This window comes from Dromiciops gliroides, chromosome 4 (assembly GCF_019393635.1).
Source record: "Dromiciops gliroides isolate mDroGli1 chromosome 4, mDroGli1.pri, whole genome shotgun sequence".
NCBI classification, from domain to species: Eukaryota; Metazoa; Chordata; class Mammalia; order Microbiotheria; family Microbiotheriidae; genus Dromiciops; species Dromiciops gliroides.
In genome coordinates this window covers 66,791,860-66,809,614 of record NC_057864.1, presented here as the reverse complement: position 1 = coordinate 66,809,614, position 17,755 = coordinate 66,791,860, and the positions used below count along the sequence as shown (strand labels likewise).

Genomic DNA, 17,755 nt, shown 5'->3' with positions numbered 1-17,755 from the left:
ATAAGTATGCAAGCTCACAGTGTACAGTAAAAATAATAATAATTATTATTATTATTATAAAAAGCCATTTCCTACAACATCCCTGTGACAGAAGTGTATTATTATTGCCATTTTACAAATGGGCAAACTGACTCTCAGAGAGGCTAAATGCCTTGTTCCTAATCACACAATTAGTGATGGATAATAACCAGGATTTGAATCTGGGCTCTCTGATCCCAAGTCCAGTACTATGTTTGCTAAATCAGCTTGCCACCAAAGATCTCTGAAGTTCCTATAGTCTAGTTCAGGCCCTGGTTGCCAGGCAGAAACAAAACTAAACTTTCTCAGACAGGTAAGACTCTGTCAGGCTATTAATCACATTGAAGAAAATATTTTCTACAACATTCCACTAGTAAACACCAGTCACACGCCCAAATAAGTATAGGCAAGCACCCCCACAAAACAAAACAAACAAAAACTCCACCATGACTAGGCCATGATCCAAGTGGTATTCCTTCCATGGAACAGTTACCTATTTCTTGATTAGACTACCAAAATGACTGCTTTACCAGATGGGAAGTTATTATCAGATTGGAATAGAGCACCAGCCCTGGAGTCAGGAGGGCCTGAGTTCAATCCAGTCTCAGTCACTTGACACTTACTAACTGTGTGACCCTGGGCAAGTCACTTAACCCCAATTGCCACACACACACACACACACACACACACACACACACACACACACACACACAATTTTTTTTAAAATGAGCTGGAGAAGGAAATGGTAAATCACTCCAGTGTCTTTGACAAGAAAACCCCAAACAGGGTCACAAAGAGCTAGACACAAGCTATCCTCTTCTAGACTCTAGGTCAGACTGAATAATCCACCTCACCCTCCTCCTTGAAAACAATGGCAACTAGGCAGGACAGTACTGAAGCCAAGAAGATCTGGATTCATGTCCCTGCCTCAAACAACAACTAACTATTTGGCCCTTAACCTGTCTCAGCCTCAGTCTCTTCATCTGAGAAGGTAACAATAGCACCCACCTCTCAGGGTTGATGTGAGGATCAATGAGATTTTATAGCTATAAATGCAGGTGTGAAGATCAATGAGATTTATGTATTTTATATATATATATATATATATATATACACACACACACACACATACATTCATGTATATATATGTATATGTATGTAAATAGATGTTATGTGTGTATACACATATATAGGATATATATATAATATGCATATACTTATGCATATTATATATATGCATATATATAATATGCATATGAGAGTGAGAGTCTAGCAAAAAAAAACCTTTGTTTTTCCCTCTTCTCCAAATTGCCCTCCTGACAACGAAACCACTAGATTTTTTATGTTCTTTAAATATAGATCTTTTGTTCTCCTCTGGGGGAGATACAGGGGCATCATTTGCTTATTCATTAACAATTAATTTCTCTAATAATAATAATAGTTCGCATATACTTGGTGCTCTGGTCATCTCTCCTCAAATTTCTAATTGGATTTTGCCTATACATCTCTTTGGTTTAATCACATTATATGTTGTATCCCACTCATCTATTCACATTTTATCACCACTAGTAGATTAGGACAGAAATTGAGCTTTTTTGTTGTTTTGTTTTAATCTTTGTATCTGCTGGGTCTTACACATAGTAGGAGGATTAACCCTTTAAGCACTAAATCTATTAAACTGTAATCTGATACATTCTCCTTTCCCTTTTCTCATTGTTTCTTTTTTTTCCTCATCCACAGGCCTTTGCTCACACTAACTCCCATGCCTTGAAGGGTCAGCCTACCCTCATCACCATCTGTTGAGGTCTTCCGTTCTTTAAAATCAGATGGCATCTCCCCTATAATGCTTTCCCCAACTCCCCCAAGCATGAAAATAATCTCCAAATGACTTTGGTAGTTGTGTTAAGGTCGGATAAGAGTAGGGAGAGGTTTGATGCAGAAAGATTAAATGGGAAACTCTCCCAAAAGTCCAGGTGAGAGATGATGAATGATTGAAAGAGATGATGCCTGAATATGTGAGGAAGAATGGACGAGGAGCAGCTGGGTGGCGCAGTGGATAGAGCATTGGCCCTGGATTCAGGAGGACCTGAGTTCAAATCCAACCTCAGACACGTACTAGCTGTATGACCCTGGGCAAGTCACTTAACCCCAATTGCCTCACCAAAAAAAAAAAAAAAGAAAGAAAGAAAAAGAAGAATGGGCGAGATATTGTGGAGATGTGAGACCAGATTTCACTATTGTTTGTATACAAGGGGTGAGAATGTTCACTGGGTGACTGGGAGAATGGTGGGGTCTATAATATAATAGAGAAACTCAGAAGTAGCTGGGTTAGGGGACTGGGCAAGATAAAGAGTTCTTCCTTGGACAAGTTACATTTGAGATGCCTCTTGGATATCTGCTTTGGAACATCTACTAGGCAGGTAGTGATATCTGTATAGAGATAGAAATAAAGCCCACAAGAACTGATACGATGAGCAAGTGAAAGATAATAGAGACAAATGAGAAGAGAGGCGAGGTGAGAGCCTTGAGGGTCACCCACAATTAGGGAATTGTGATGTGGATGATGATTGAGTAAGAGTGACTAAAAAGGATAGTCCTGAACGAAGGAGGAGAACCAGAAAAGAATTGTCACAAAACCCCCAGAAGAGCGAGCAGCCGAGAGAAGAAGGTAGCTAGTTAATGGTGTCAGAATAAAACTCAATTGAAAAGCAGGTAATATTCTGCATTGATGTTGGATGTTTCCTCACTGGGAATATTCCACTATAGGAATATTATGCACACCAATGAAATCATAGGTCCAGACCAAAAGAAAAAAAAAACTTACTATAGTAGCCCTGACCTCATAGTGTTGTTTTGAGGAGAAAATGAGATAATGTAAATAAAGTGCTTGGTAACCATTAAATGTTGTAGAAATGTCAGTTCTTATACCCTCCCACTCACCACACCCCATTTAAAACAGCCCCCTTCCTTGGCTTTCTCAGAGGGGGCTGTTCCAGGATGCTGAAGTCTGATACTTGATTTGGTCCTTAGTTGTACCAAGTCCCAGTCGTTTAGACTAAAATTCACTTCTGGGCTTCCATGCATCTGGAGGCTCTTGAAGCAATAATGAAATGTAAATAGAGAGTAGAGAGGGGTGACAAGTCAGGAAAATGCCTAACTCCTATTATACTGAAAGGGTGCTGGATCTAGGTTTTTTTGTTCTTTGGTTGTTTGGGGGGGGGGTGTTTGTTTGTTTGTTGCTTTTTAAGCTGTTCTTTTCTATCTCTGCTTCTGAAAATTCACCACTGGATGAATAGTTTTCATTAAGTAAGTAAGCTCAGATATCCAGATCTTAATTTTAAAAAAAAATTTTTTTTTAAAAAGATGTATTGAGGACTGGACAGGGAACGTCAGGTCAAGCTCACAGTACCAGCCTGGAGTTTGTGTTTGTCCTGATAAGGCATTTGAAAGCCCTCGCCCAACCCCGCCCCGCCCCGCCCCGCCCCTTCCCCTATCCCACCTCCCCTCCCTAGTTCAGGAAGTTTGCTCTATTAAGCAGAACGAGGGCTATTTTCAGTGAAGTTGGGTTTCCCCAGAGTGAATGTTTTGTCCCTAGGAACCAAGTGCGTGAAAGAAACTTTTTGGCGCTCTCCTATATGAATGAGAGACGAAGTTGGGGGTTGAGAGAACGTTATATACATGAAAAGGGGGATGAGGGAGTGGCACTGCGTTTGTGAGTGTGCGTGTGTTGTTTACACAACTGCCAAGGCAACCAAGTAACTAATGGGTCTAGGGAAACTGACGTTTTTTTAAAAAAGGTACAGTTAGATTTGCTTGTTTCTTTAAAGCACAAGAAAGTTAAGGCTGGATCAGCACCAGAAAAAAAAGAGAGGAGAGAGAGGGAGAGAGACAGAATCAGACAGAGACAGAGAATCAGAGAGACAGACAGAGAGAGACAGAGAAGAGAGAGAGAGACTGAGACTGACTCTCACACACATACACAGAGTCCAATTCAGGAAGTCGTGTCTCTGACATCAGTGGCAGGGCTGAGTTAGAGTGAAACCTCAAAAATGCAGGGCGTGAGCCAGCTTGAGGGGAGGGAAAACAGAGGGAGCTTTTCTTACCGAGTGCAGACAAGGCAGCCCAGACTCCGAAATGAACTGCCCAGGTACACAAGGAAAAGAGAGGAGGGAGGAGTGTAGACGAGGGGGCGGGGGGAGGAGGGAGGGGAGGAGGCAGAGGGAGGAAGGGCTATGACTTAGTTATCTGACAGCCTAAGACCAGAAAGAAGAGTTTCTCACCATTTCCTTTAGATGCTTAAAACATATCGACTTGGGAGGAGGAAAAGAGAGAGAAAGAAAGGAAGAAAGCAAAGAAACCCTGCACTTCCTTCCAAAACTTTGAGCAGCGGTGACGCAGCTGGCTTGAGAGCGACCGAAATCATTGAGGGAACCCAAGAGAGCCGTCTCGGAACTGGGAGGTGAGTTTTGAAGGGCCAGCGATGTTACCTTATTTTGTTTCTCGCGAACTGTCCAAACTGTATGAGGCGACTGAGATGAGAAGGGTCTCCCACCTGTTTCATACCTTTGAGGAATGCAAGTGAGTCCGCGAACAAGTGGGTTGTGATGACTTTGAAATTCCCCTGCCTCTCCTCACTCACCCACCCCGCCAATTCTGTTTGCTTTGGAATTCAAGTTCTGAGGCCTTTCAGATCCTGAATGCATTGTGGGTGAAACAAAGTTTGCCCTGGAACTAAAGAGTTGGGGGGTTTCCCCCCCATACCACCAAGGGAATACACTGGGACACAGACTGTTTCCAAACTTCTTCTTTGAGCTTTGGGAATATCCCCTGTTTCCTTCAACCTCTCTTCCCTCAAACCTTCTTTGGTAGGACAGCAAAGGCTTGAGCCAGAATCTATCTGCATAGCACAAAGCACCGGGCATCATGTGAAATAGAGTCACAGAATCGGTAATGACCATGATGAATACACTAGCTAGTGCAAATAATCCTCCTGTTTTTCAGATAGGGAAACTGAAACAGAGACAGACACTTGCCCTAATTTTGCGGTGCAAATTGGCAGAAAACTGAACCCTATTACTGCGACTATTATTTTATTGAATGGAAGGGGTCATGGGAGGAGAAGAGAGGCGCGCCTTAGATTCTAGAAGTATTATCTCCCTCTCCAAAGTTGCTGCTTCTCATTCACCTGGATAAACTTAGCATAATTATCTGAACATCAGAAAGGTTAACTATTTTTAAGCCAAGTCATCTTTTGAGGGGATAGAAGAGAGTATGGGCCTTGGGTTGCTTTAGTTAATACTTTAATGAAACCAGTTAACTATGTCTTTCTATTAACGGTCTCTAGGATACACACACCATGAATTTACCTAGTGTCCCACCTTCCTTCTGACAACAGCCTCTTAGGCTATATTTTAAGTGACTTTAGGAACAGCTAGGTGGTGCACACCTGGAGTCAAGAAGACTCCTCTTCTTGAGTTCAAATTTGGCCTCAGACACTTACCAGCTGTGTGATCCTGGGCAAGTCACTTAACCCTGTTTGCCTCTGTTCCTCATCTGTAAAATGAGTTGGAAAAGGAAATGCAAACTACTCCGATATCTTTGCCAAGAAAACCCCAAATGATATCATGAAGAGTTGGGCATAACTGAAAACAACTGAACAATATGAGTTAATCCAATGAGTGTGTCTTGCACCCTCTGCACCCAACCTTTTACCAGGAAAGCAATAAAAATCTGCTTAATGAAGGAGGCTCTTTATTAAACCTAATTGACAATTTCTTCCCAGAAACTGCAGAACCCTAGCTCCCAAATTTAAAACTCAGGAAGGGCTCTCTTACTCATATTAATAACAAAATAAATTTATATATCATCTGTAGGGCATTTAACTTATGGAACTAAAATAAGGAAAATATTTGCCCTTTCCCCTCACAGACTAGATTCAAGAGAGTAATTAGCCTCAGAAAGATGAACAGCTGATCTTCAGCAAGTGAGTACCACTGGCAAATTTAGAGGGTTTAACTCACATGGAAAAAAGTCTATAAATTTTGTTTAAGTCTATAAAATAATTTTTATTGAACTTTAGGATGATGTGATAATATCCTATAAATATTTTGGGTGACTTAGAAGATTCTTGACAGATGCATCTTGACAGATGACCTCCAATCAGTGATGATGTCCTGTCAATTTTACCTCACAATATCTCTCCCACATATGTCCCTTTCTCTTCACTCACTCGACCACCATCCTAGTACAGGCCCTCAATAACCTCCAGATTTGTCTCCTAGCTCATCTTTCCCCATTCCAACCAATCCTCCAAACAGCTGCCAAAATCATTTGTCTAAAGGGTAGTTCTGACCATGTCATCCCCCTACTCAATTAGTTCCAGTGGCTCCCTATTCCCTCTAGAATTGCATATAAACTCTATTTGACATTGAAGACTTTTCTATGCATTCTATCTTTCTAGTCTTAAAGCATATTACTCTTTACAATGTACTCTGTAGTCTCCCTAAACAAGCTTCCTTACTCTTCTTCCCACATGACAATCCATCTATCATCTCCATGCCTTTGCACAAGCCTTCCTCTATGCCTGGCATGTCCTCCCACCTCTGCCTATTAGAATCTCTGGTCCTCTAGACTGAGTTCAAGTAGTACCTTTTGCATGAGGACATTCCTGGTCTCACCCACCCACCCCCAGCTCATGATGTTGTTCAGTCATTTCAGTCATGTCTGACTATTTGTGATCCCATTTGGGGTTTTCTCAGCAGAGATCACTGGAGTGGTTTGCCATTTCCTTCTCCAGCTCATTTTACCAATGAGGAAACTGAAGCAAACAGGGTGAAGTTTCAGACTTGTCCAGGATACAGGTAGTAGTGTCTGAGGCTGGATTTAAACTCAGGATTTCCTGACTCCAAGCCCGGTGCTTTATCCACTGTAACACCTAGCTGCTAATGCCTGCTCCCAAAGTTATCTCACATCTGTTTTGTATACCTTTAATGACACAAACCTCGGTTTGCCTCACTTTCCTTATCTGTGTAATAAGAATAATAATAGGACCTACCTCACAGGGTCAGAATTACTTGAGAGGTTCCTAACCTAGGATCTGTGAACTTGGTTTTTTTTTTTTTAATTTTATAATTGAATTTCAATTTAATTGGTTTCCTTTGTCATCCTATGTATTTCATTTTATATATCTAAAAATGATTTTCTGAGAAGGGGTCCACAGGTTTCACCTAATTGCCAAAGGGGCCCATCATACGCAAAAAAGGTAATAATCCTTGATTTAAACCTATGAAGCCATTACCCAAAACACTAGAAGTGAGTCTCAGGTGAAGGGGAACTTCATGGAGGCCCAGAAATTATGAAGTACGCACTTTGATGTCAGAAACCAAGAAATAACTTGAGTAAACTTCTATCCCTTACTCAATTCAACCATGTTGTTAGTTACAGTGCCCCACCTAGAGAATCCTGACTTTATTAAGACAAGAATACTGGGGCAGCTAGATGGCGAAGTGGATAGAGCACTGGCCCTGGATTCAGGAGGGGACCTGAGTTCAAATCTGGCCTCAGACACTTAACACTTACTAGTTGTGTGGCCCTGGGCAAGTCACTTAACCCCAATTGCCTCACTAAAAAAAATATATTAAAAAAAAAACAATAATACTGACCTTGCTCAAGCAATACCCAGACCCTGGAAGGTTAACTCCTCAGAGGGAGTTGTCAATTTATGAACTAAGATTTCACAACCTGAAATCAATAAGATTATTAAATTCAATTCAACTAAAAATATTTATTAAGCGGCTACTGGGGCAAGGATAATATGTTGGGCACTGATATGAAAAATGGCATTGCCCCTAACCTTAAGGGATGCAGAGACTTAAGAGGGGGCAACATCTTAAATCCATGAGTAATGATCTTTATTGGTTTGAAATATATTTTTTTTTGTCTGTTTGTTTTAGCGAGGCAATTGGGGTTAAATGGCTTGCCCAGGGTCACACAGCTAATAAGTGTTAAGTGTCTGAGATGGGATTTGAACTCAGGTCCTCCTGAATCCAGGGCTGGTGCTTTATCCTCTGTACCACCTAGCTGCCTGAAATATATTTAAGATCACTAAGAATAGAAGTACAGCTTTATACTCTCCCCTATTCTAGTAAAAGTAAGCTCCTTGAAAACAGTTTGTTTTGTTTTTATCTCCTGGTGCCTAGCACCATGCTTTATAGGCATTTAATAGTAGATATTTAATAAATGCTTATTGAATTGGACAGAGAAACCTCTTCCTCTCATGTTCATTAGCTCTTCCTTGACCTTTTCAATAAAACAACTTGAGCCAAAAGAAGCCAACATGGGCTTTGGATATTTGGTGACTTTGGAGCCCCCTCAGTCGGGGTTCCAGTCTGCCTCCCCACCACCCCCACCCCTTATAGCATAACTGGCGGTCCCCCTAGCCCAAGCTCAAAGGCCGGGCATACTGATTCTTCTGAGTCAGGCTGGGGTTTCCCAGCATCCAACTGGTACCCCATTCTGGTCACGTTTCAGCAACTTCCAGTGTGAGGCAAATCTGTCACATCTGCCCAGGAAGGAGGCAAAACATTTTTTTTTTTAAATGCAGTGAAGTGTTCTAGCTTAGTGAAGGACCTTTGGTCAACTGATCATTATATACGAAACAAATGAAAAGATGCTCAGTATAAAATTCTAAGTGGAAGAGCTCAGCCTAATGGAAAGAGTTCTGAAATAAGCATGCAGAATTCAGGAGTTTTGATCCTGGCTAAGTCACTTCCCATCTCTAGGACTCAGTTTCTCATTCTGAAAGAAAAAAAAAAATGAGGCAGTTGAATTGGATGACCCCTCAACACCCTTACAACTCTGTTTTATGAGGCTATTGTCCAAATCATGAGTGACACTCAAGAAAACCCTGCCAAGATTCATGTCATACAATCACCAAATCTCTTTCCTTAACCCTGACCCTTAAACTGTTCTTCAATCAGGGTAGTGTACCCATGGAGCCCTAAGCAAGAGAAGATAGTTTGAATGAAAACTTTTTGCTGCTTTATCATTTCTGTCATGAAAACTCCTCGTTTCTCATACACACACATACCCCCCAGAGAGGTGTTAGAGACCAGGGAAACTGTCATGAGGACCCATCAGATATTGATATATAACCAATCCAAAGGGCACCAGGCGAATGATAGAAACTCATCATGTTCTTCCAAGGCACCATGGAGGGAGATAAAGACTGTGAAAAATAGATTTTTCCCCCCACCATTTTAGGCAGAGGAAGAGGACAGTCCCCAGCAATACAGTCCCACTTCAATTTTCTTTCTTTCCCAGCTATATCACGTTGGCCTATTAAAACACAACACCAGTATGAGAATAAGCAGGGGCTCAGTACAGAAAGAGTAGCTGATCTCCAAAATGAACCACATACAAACAGGAGATTCCTTTCTCAAGGAGCAACTCCCAAAGGACCCCAGAGACACTCTATAGAGGCCCGGTCAAACTAAGGCTCCCACGATTGAGCAGCCTGCTTTGCATAGCTAGTCTCAAAGCAAAAGGAGAGAAGGAATAATAGCTAATTAATACAAAACCACAAGGAAACTTGGGGAGACCAGGCCTTTACTGTTGATAACCTCCCGAGGTTACTTCAATAGACACCCCTGAGCTTTGGGAACTTCTAGCCCATCCAGCTCAGACTTTATTTGGGCTGCAAACCAGATCTACCCAGGGAAGTAACATATTGTATGTAAAAGAGCATGGAATCTAGTTAGAGTCAAGAGACTCCAGCTGGAATGACATCTCTGATGTTTATTAGATGCATGATTGTGGTCCAGTAATTTAAGATCTTTGAGTCTCAGTTTTCTCCTCTGTAAAATGGGCGTGCATTTACCTTGTTAGGTGCTGGAGAATACAAGGGAGGAGTTTAGCATATGCCTGGTCCATTTGTTGTTGTTCATTTGCGTCTGACTCTTTATGACTCCATTTGGGGTTTTCTTGGCCAAGATACTGAAGTAGTTTGGCATTTACTTCTGCAGCTTTTTTTTTACAGATTAGGAAATTGAGGCAAACAGGGTTAAGTGACTTGCCCAGGGTCATGCAATTTGGTATGTGTCTGAGGCAGAATTTGAATTCAGGTCTTCTTGACTCCGGACCCTTAAACTTTAAAGCTATATAAATTCGAGCGATGGTAACGATTAATGATGATATAAGTATCAAAGAACTGAGATTGGAACCTTAGTCGTCAGACCCCAAATCCAATGTCCTCTCTACTTCACAAAACACTAAAGCACTAGATAATTAATTGTGAGGTAGGGGAGGGAGGTAAAGGAGGAATGATAATAAAACCTCACATTGCTGAAGATACTTAATACTCTTCATTTTGGGGGGGAAGGAAAAGGAAGACGTCTTAAGAGGGAGAAAAGAAGAAGCTGGGTGTTTGGTGGTGGGAAGAGAGAAACAACAGGGGCTGAAGGAATTTCTTTCCCTGATGGCGTTAACTTAAGGAAGGACAATGGCTATCCCTGTTTATTAGAGCCTTGCATACAGGGCATTGAGTCAAAATTGCCTTGTGTTTCTTAAAGAGGATAGTTGTATTGTGCGTAAATATTATGTTTAAGGTTGAGTTTTAGTTTCTTTAGTTTGATGAATAAAAATAATGACCTTCATAATTGAGTAGTCAGTAAATGTTTGCTTAAAAAAAATAGGCCAATGATTTCATTACTATAAGGGAACATGATAACGTTGTTGTATATTTGAAAGGAATAGCAACTTGTGCATAGTAGATTTGTAGTTTTGCATGCAATCATCTTTTTTTTATTGTGCTATATTATGGAAATGTTTGTTTTATTCCATAAATTAAAAATTAAATACATTTTAAAATTAAACAAAAATAAATAGATGAGAATAGACCTATGATTTCCTTAGTATAAGGTACCTCCAGAGGAAGAAAATGTTTACCAATATAGTTCTGCACTTTCTTTGGTACTTAGAATCTTAGCGAGCCACATAGACCACAGAGAGGTAAAGGGACTTGACCAGGGTCACACAGCCAATATATGCCAGAGGTATGATTTGAACCCAAGTCTTGACTGCCAATCCAGCTTTTTATCTACCAAGTCATAGATCAATAGCACTTTATAAAGCCTTATCTTTTTTTGGGGGGGGGGATGGGCAATGAGGGTTAAGTGACTTGCCCAGGGTCACACAGCTAGTAAGTGTCAAGTGTCTGAGGCCGGGTTTGAACTCAGATCCTCCTGAATCCAGGGCCAGTGCTTTATCCACTGCGCCACCTAGCTGCCCCCTATAAAGCACTTATCTTTACATAAATGAGTTACTACTCTTGCTGTTTTTGAAAGCATTGTAAAGGTTATAAGGATGGATAATACAGGTGGCCCAGTGGATAGAGTGCTACACATGGAATCAGGAAGACCTGAGTTCCAATTTAGCCTGAGATATGTACTAGTTGTGTGACCCTGGCCAAGTCGCTTCATCTTTGTCTGCCTCAGATTCCTTATCTACAAAATGGGGATAATAATAGCACCTACCTTCCAAGGTGGTTGTGAATTCTAAATGAAATAACATAGCTAAAGGACTTTATAAGCTTAAAGCAATATGTAAATACTAGCAATGATGATTGATTGATTGATGATGAAGAAATAGTTCTTGGCCCCCCACCAAGCTTACAAACACAGACTGATAATAATAATAATTCACACATATAACACTTTAAGTTTTATAAGGCACTTTCTTCACAACAACCCCATCAGATAAAGTGAAAGTATTATTATCCCCATTTCACAGAAAAAAACCAAAACCCTAAGGCTCAGAGAGGTTACATGACATAACATGATCGTCATTATTACAGAATAAGAGCATTTATTTATATAGTGCCTGCTATGTGCCAAGTAGTATGCTAAGTACTTTACAAATATTCTTTCATTTGATCATCACAACAACCTTAGGAGGTAGGTGCTATTATTATTTCTATTTTACAGTTGAGGAAACTGAGGCATAAAGCGGTTAAGTGGCTTGCCCAAGGTCATACAGCTAATAAGTGTTTGAGGCCAGAGGTCAAACAACTAGTAAATGTCATGAGGTTTGAGAGACGATACAAAGTCTGGTTTCGGCTGCTTCTAAGTCCTTTCCACTATATTGTGCTAGAGATTGATAGGCTATCCAAAATTATCAGACAAGCCAGGAAAGAGGAAAACATAGCCTCCCTGATTCCTGGCCTTGTGACCTCATCCATCGATCAATCTTTCTTTCAGGTTCTTCTTCCCTGGCTGCCTCCTCACCTTCTTACCCTGACCTACAGCACTCTCTGCCATCTGCCTGCTGGACCTCTGAGGAACAGAAGTGATTGGAGAAAGAGCCAGGTGGCTTAGATTGAAAAATGTCCAGCTTCATTCATGACCCAACCATTTCAAAATGAAACCTACAGAGTAAAAGGTGAGCTTCTTCATATACACCTAGACTTCATATACACCGCTCCCGCAAAGCCTCCTTTGTTTTCTAGCTAGAAACTCAATGCCCTTTGGGACATTGGGATATTAGCCAGGGCAGTGGTTGATTCAGGAGGGGAAAAGAATAAAAAAAAGCAATAAAGAGCCCAGTGGTTTGGGATGCTTGCAGGCCAGCTGATTTCCAACCATATTCCCAGCTAGACCATCACTCCAGGAAGGCATCCATCTTTCCAAGCCTGGAGCTGGATTTTCCTATAAAATGGGTATAAGAATGCTTGCTTGTATTCCCTGCCTTGAATAGTTATCATGAAGAAAGTACTTTTTCAATGAATTATTGGAATGGACAGCCCAAAACAATCAGTGGAGAGAATTTCTCATTTTCCAAACCTGAGTCAGAAGAAGGCAGCAGACACTGCCTGTCTCTCCAGAGGAGACGTTGAATCATTCTGCATGTGTCAGTGGGCCGTGATATGAGGAGGAGAAGGGCAGATGAACCTGACAAATATTTTCAAGGAACAAGATTTCTGGAACTTACAAATTCTGATTCCAGGAGAGACAGGGGAAAGAGGAAATCTCATCCTTCTGGAAGACATGAGAAAACTATCAAACCAGATTTCATTTCCAGTTAATAGCTGTGTGATTCTCAGTAGACTGACCTTCCGTACCTTTCCCTAAAGCCTGACTTCAATCTCCAAGAAGCCATGGGCTTTCCCAGAGTTATTATTAATATAGCATTTATATAATATCCCATTGTTTGCCAATCACCTTACAAGTGTGTGTACATATTTTATATATATATATATATATATGTATATTTATATCTTTTATATATCATTATCTTACTGGAGATTATAGATATAATATAATACAATATTGTAATATAATATATTATATATAATCTCTAGCAAGATAATTTGATTTATGTTGAGGACTTGAGGTGAGAAAGAGTATAAAAGGGAAGGAGAAAAAGAAATAGAATGGGGTTTTTTTGTTCCTCTCTCTACCTCCTGGGCACTGAATATGAAAGGGGAAAATGAAAAGAAACAGATTAAGGACTAGGTTTGGAAGCAGAAAGAGCTGGGTTCTAATCCTGCCTGGTCACATACTGCTAGACCATGGGCAAATCGCTTAACTGAAGTGAGCCTCAGTTTCTTCCTCTATAAAATGGGACCCATAATACTCATAGTTGCTGCCTCACAGGGGAGGCTTAAATGAAATAGCATGGGATAGTGTTCCAAAAATCTTAGTGTGGTTTTTAAGCTACTGAAGCTTAAAGTTTTATAAGATTTTAGGGACACCCTGCATTAAATGATTTACAAACCTTGAAGCACTGTGTAAAAATGATCAATTAATACCGCTGGAATCTGGGGTGACTTTTGCAAGCCCAGACTCAGAGGATCATAGAATTTTAGTGTTGGAAGGGGCCTTAAAAGGAGAATAGCACTAATGGGGTATCGCATTTCAAAGAATTTGTCCTATCTTACTTCAGGATAGAAACCTGGAGGCCTGTTAGCTTGTGGTTGTGTAATATTTGAGACAGGTGCAAGAAGCAATGAAGCTTGATAGGTCAAAGAAAGCACTGACATCTTAATGGCTTCGAATTCTAGACCCAGCTCTTCTAAAGGCTGTGTGTTCTGGATCAGTCATTTACCTCCCATTTAATAGGTTGGATTTCCTTCTGCAAAAGGAACCAAGAAGGCTATTTAAAAAAAAAAAAAAAAGGCCTTCTGGAAAGCCTAACACTTCTTCTGTTCCTGATCTAATCAGCACCAAAATGTGCAACTGGGGCTCTGGTTTCAAGCTCACACCTGTAAACCCCAGCCTCCCCTCCTGCCACCCACACAGCGAGTTGGAAAGAGAGCAGAGAACAAAACAGTTTGGGTTCTTCCTGCTTGTTGCTGCCAGTTATTTCTGATCTCTCAAACTCTCGCCCTGCCTACCCACTTTTTTCTAATCTATCTGACTCTTCCAATTGACCCATTGTAGCCCCCTGATCCTTCTACCTCTGTCTCTCTAGACTCAACCCACTGACTAATCTGTAATGATCTCCAGGCCCTTTCTGCCAGGCCACTCTCCTAGTCTTGCCCCACTAGGCTGTGAGCAATGTCTCAAAGTGCCTGAGGCCTGAGCAAATTATGTCAGGGCAGGACCTGAACTCAGGACTTCCTGACTCAGAGGTTGGGTCTCTACTATTCCACATTACCTGTTTTGCTTATTGGATGGTTTCTTTTTAAGTCAAGGAATTATTGATTTAATATTGGAAGAGATTTTAGCTATCCTCTAGTTCAACTCCCTCATTTTACACACAGGAAAATTGAATCTTAGAACAGTTAAGACCTGGCACATAGTAGATGCTTAAAAAATGCTAGTTTCCTTCTTTCTTCCTTCCCTTCCTCCCTTCTGTTGAAAGCACCCCAAAAGTTCTCTGGGGTACATCAAGGAATCTTCTCCTTGAGAAACTAAACCAGAGGACAGATATGCGGATACACCTAGAGAGATAAGAGGAACCAGATCGGATTGAACTAGTTTTGGGACCTCCACCCTTTATTCTGGTCTCCCTTACCCCTGGGGAGATAAAATTTGGGTGTGGCTGCAGCCTTTGAAGAAAGAGATGGCTTGAGAGATCCATAGCCACCCCTCACCCAACTCCTAGCCACCACCAGTGGGGGATGATCCTCCCTCACTAAAGGAACTTTCCACTGTCAAATGGTCACCCTCCCCCCATCAGTCCTCTATAAAAGTACCTGCCAGTCTCCTGCTCGAGGAGATTGGTACCTCAGAGCCACATACTTTGTTCCATACCTATCTCCCCATGAGAAGTCCGAGGGTTTCTTTCATGGTTTCCCTTCCCCCCCTTCCTTTCCCTTCCCCCTAAATAAACTACCACCTTATTCTAACTGCTTTTGTGTGCAAGAGGGTATAATTCTTTAAAGAGGAATTCCTAAGAACCCCTAACCCAAACCCATACCCCATTTTCCCCCATGACACTTCTGTTATGGAGAAAATAGATGGGGGTTTGGGATAGACATAGGGGTTTGGGGTAGGAGTTCTTAGGAATTCCTCTTTAAAGAATTATACCCTCTTGCACACAAATCCAATTAGAATAAAATAATAGTTTATTTAGGGTGCTTAGGGAAGGGAAACCAAGAGAAAAATCCTTGGACTTCTCTTGGGGAGAAGGCATGAACAGAGGCGTGGCTCTGAGATACCTATCTCCTGGAGCAGGAGACAGGCAGATACTTTTATAGAGGCCTGCTAGGGGTGATCATCTGACTGTGGAAAGTTCTCTTATTGGCGGGGGGGGGGGGGGGGGGGGGGGGGGGGGGGGGGGGGGGAGGGGGGGGGGACCATGCCCCACTGGTGATGGCTGGGGGAAGTTGGGTGAGGGGAGGCTCCAGATCTCTCAAGCCATCTCTCTCCTCCTCAGGCCCCAAAGGCAGCAACCACACCTAATCTTATCTCCCTGAGGGATGGGGGAGACTGGAATGAAGGGTGGGGGTCCTGGAGCTAACTCAGTACAGATCCTGTGCCACTTATCTCTTTAGGGGTGTATGTCCTTTGGTTTAGTTTCTCAAGGAGAAAGTTCTTTTGATTGACCCCACAAAACTTCTGGGGGTACCCAGGGTCATTCAAATGAGGTACCTAGGCCCATAACACTTCCTTTCTTCCTTCTTTTCTTCCTTCCTCCCTCTCTGTCTTTCCTTTTCCCCTTCTTTCTTTCCTCCCTCCCTTTCCCTACCCTCCTTTCCCTTCCTTTCTCCCATCCTCCCTCGCTTTTCCTTCCCCCTTTCCTCCTTCCTTTCTTTCCTTCCTTCCTCCTTCCTTTCTTTCCCCCCTTCCCCGCTCCTATCCTCCCTCCCTCTCTTCCTTGAAGGCCTTCCTTCACTCCCCAAGGTCACACAGGTAGTAAGTGGCAGAAGGGGGATATTAACTCAAGTCATTTGACTCCAAAGCCAGCCTTCTTGCCAGTACGATATTGCTCTCCCATAGCTCCTGGAAGACATTAGCTCCCTCTGTGTAGGGGTAAGGCATGTGGACTTGTCTGCATTTGCTTGTATGCTTGAAACATCATAATTGGCTACCAGCTTCTGGAACCTAGTAGCTTATGAAGCTGTTACTAAATAGATATACCAATCCTATGGATGATCACCATGAAAAAACAAATCTTACCAATCCACCTCCCTCATTATGACCTTGATCATCCATTCTAAGGGTATTGGCCCTTTCCCTCTGCATTGAGAGTCAGTCAATCAATATACATTTATTGAGAGCCTACTAGGTGCCATGCACTGTGCTAAGCACTGGAGATATGAATAGAAAGTCCGTGCCAACAAAGAGCTTACAATCTAATGGGGGAAGACAACACATAAAAGGAAGCTGAGAAGGTTGGGGAGAGGAGGAGGAGAAGGTATGGACTCTGTGAGCAGGGTGGAGAAATCAGTCAGAGTAGTCCCAAAACATTGCTGGCAGTTGAGAAGTGAGGAGATATCTGTGCTGAGCTCTCTCCTTAAATGGAGATTTGGAATTCATGGACCCCACCCTCCAACTGGACAGGTTATGAGATAGAGAGAGTACATAGGCTGATGAGATCTTAGGATAAGGAGTTTCTCCCTGTAATGAGCTTCCTGGGCCACTGTGGAGAAGTCAGTCAGAGAAGTCTCAAAATAGTGCAACCAGGTGAGAAAGGAGGATATGTCTGGTAGAAAGTCCTATCATAGCTGCAAAACTCCACCATCAGCCCCGCCGTGCTGGAGTCAGCCATTAAACATATCCCCCAATATCTCCGGGCCCTATTACAGCATCGGCCAGCTCTGTAGTTTGAAAATGTTGTCTCCACGGCCAGCGGTCTATCATTCAAGTCATACCAAAGCAGCTTAGTTTGGTGAGAGGTGGGGAAGGGGAAGAGGGAAAGACTGGGGATGAGATCAAATTTTCAGTTTAACTGCCTTCATCCAAACCACAGCCTCAAGTGAATTCCTGCCATTGTGAAGGGCTCTTCACTGGAATGCAGCAGAGATTAGAACAGCTGGACTCTGAGAGAAGGAAGGCTGAGGATGAGGTTGCGTAATTTTTTTGAATGTTGCTAAGACAACTGTAAATCTAGTCTTCTTAGTAACAGTGTGAGGTTGGAAGCCTTGGGATTAAAAGATCAGTCTGAATCAACTTCTTCTAGTCAGCCATGACACTTTGAACTCCTCAGCATTATCCCTGCAAAGCGATAGGACCCCAATTCTTCATTCTTTTAGCATAGGTGACCCCAGCTTATGAAAAGGAGAAAATGAAAAAGT

At 42.0% G+C, this 17,755-nt stretch overlaps 1 protein-coding gene across 5 annotated transcripts in view; it reads left to right on the top strand.

Annotated features, from left to right (window-relative positions):
- The first annotated feature begins 3,609 nt into the window (after positions 1-3,609).
- Positions 3,610-17,755, top strand: part of KIAA0040 (KIAA0040 ortholog) — a 41,315-nt gene continuing 27,169 nt past the window's right edge. For 2 of the 5 annotated variants that reach the window (XM_043964230.1, XM_043964231.1), the window contains exons 1-2: positions 4,274-4,477; positions 12,273-12,453. The gene's annotated coding sequence lies outside the window, so the exon portion shown is untranslated. Of the gene's footprint in view, positions 3,731-4,043; positions 4,166-4,273; positions 4,478-12,272; positions 12,454-17,755 lie in introns of those variants that run through there. The other 3 variants (XM_043964229.1, XM_043964227.1, XM_043964228.1) reach the window with 3 other exon arrangements.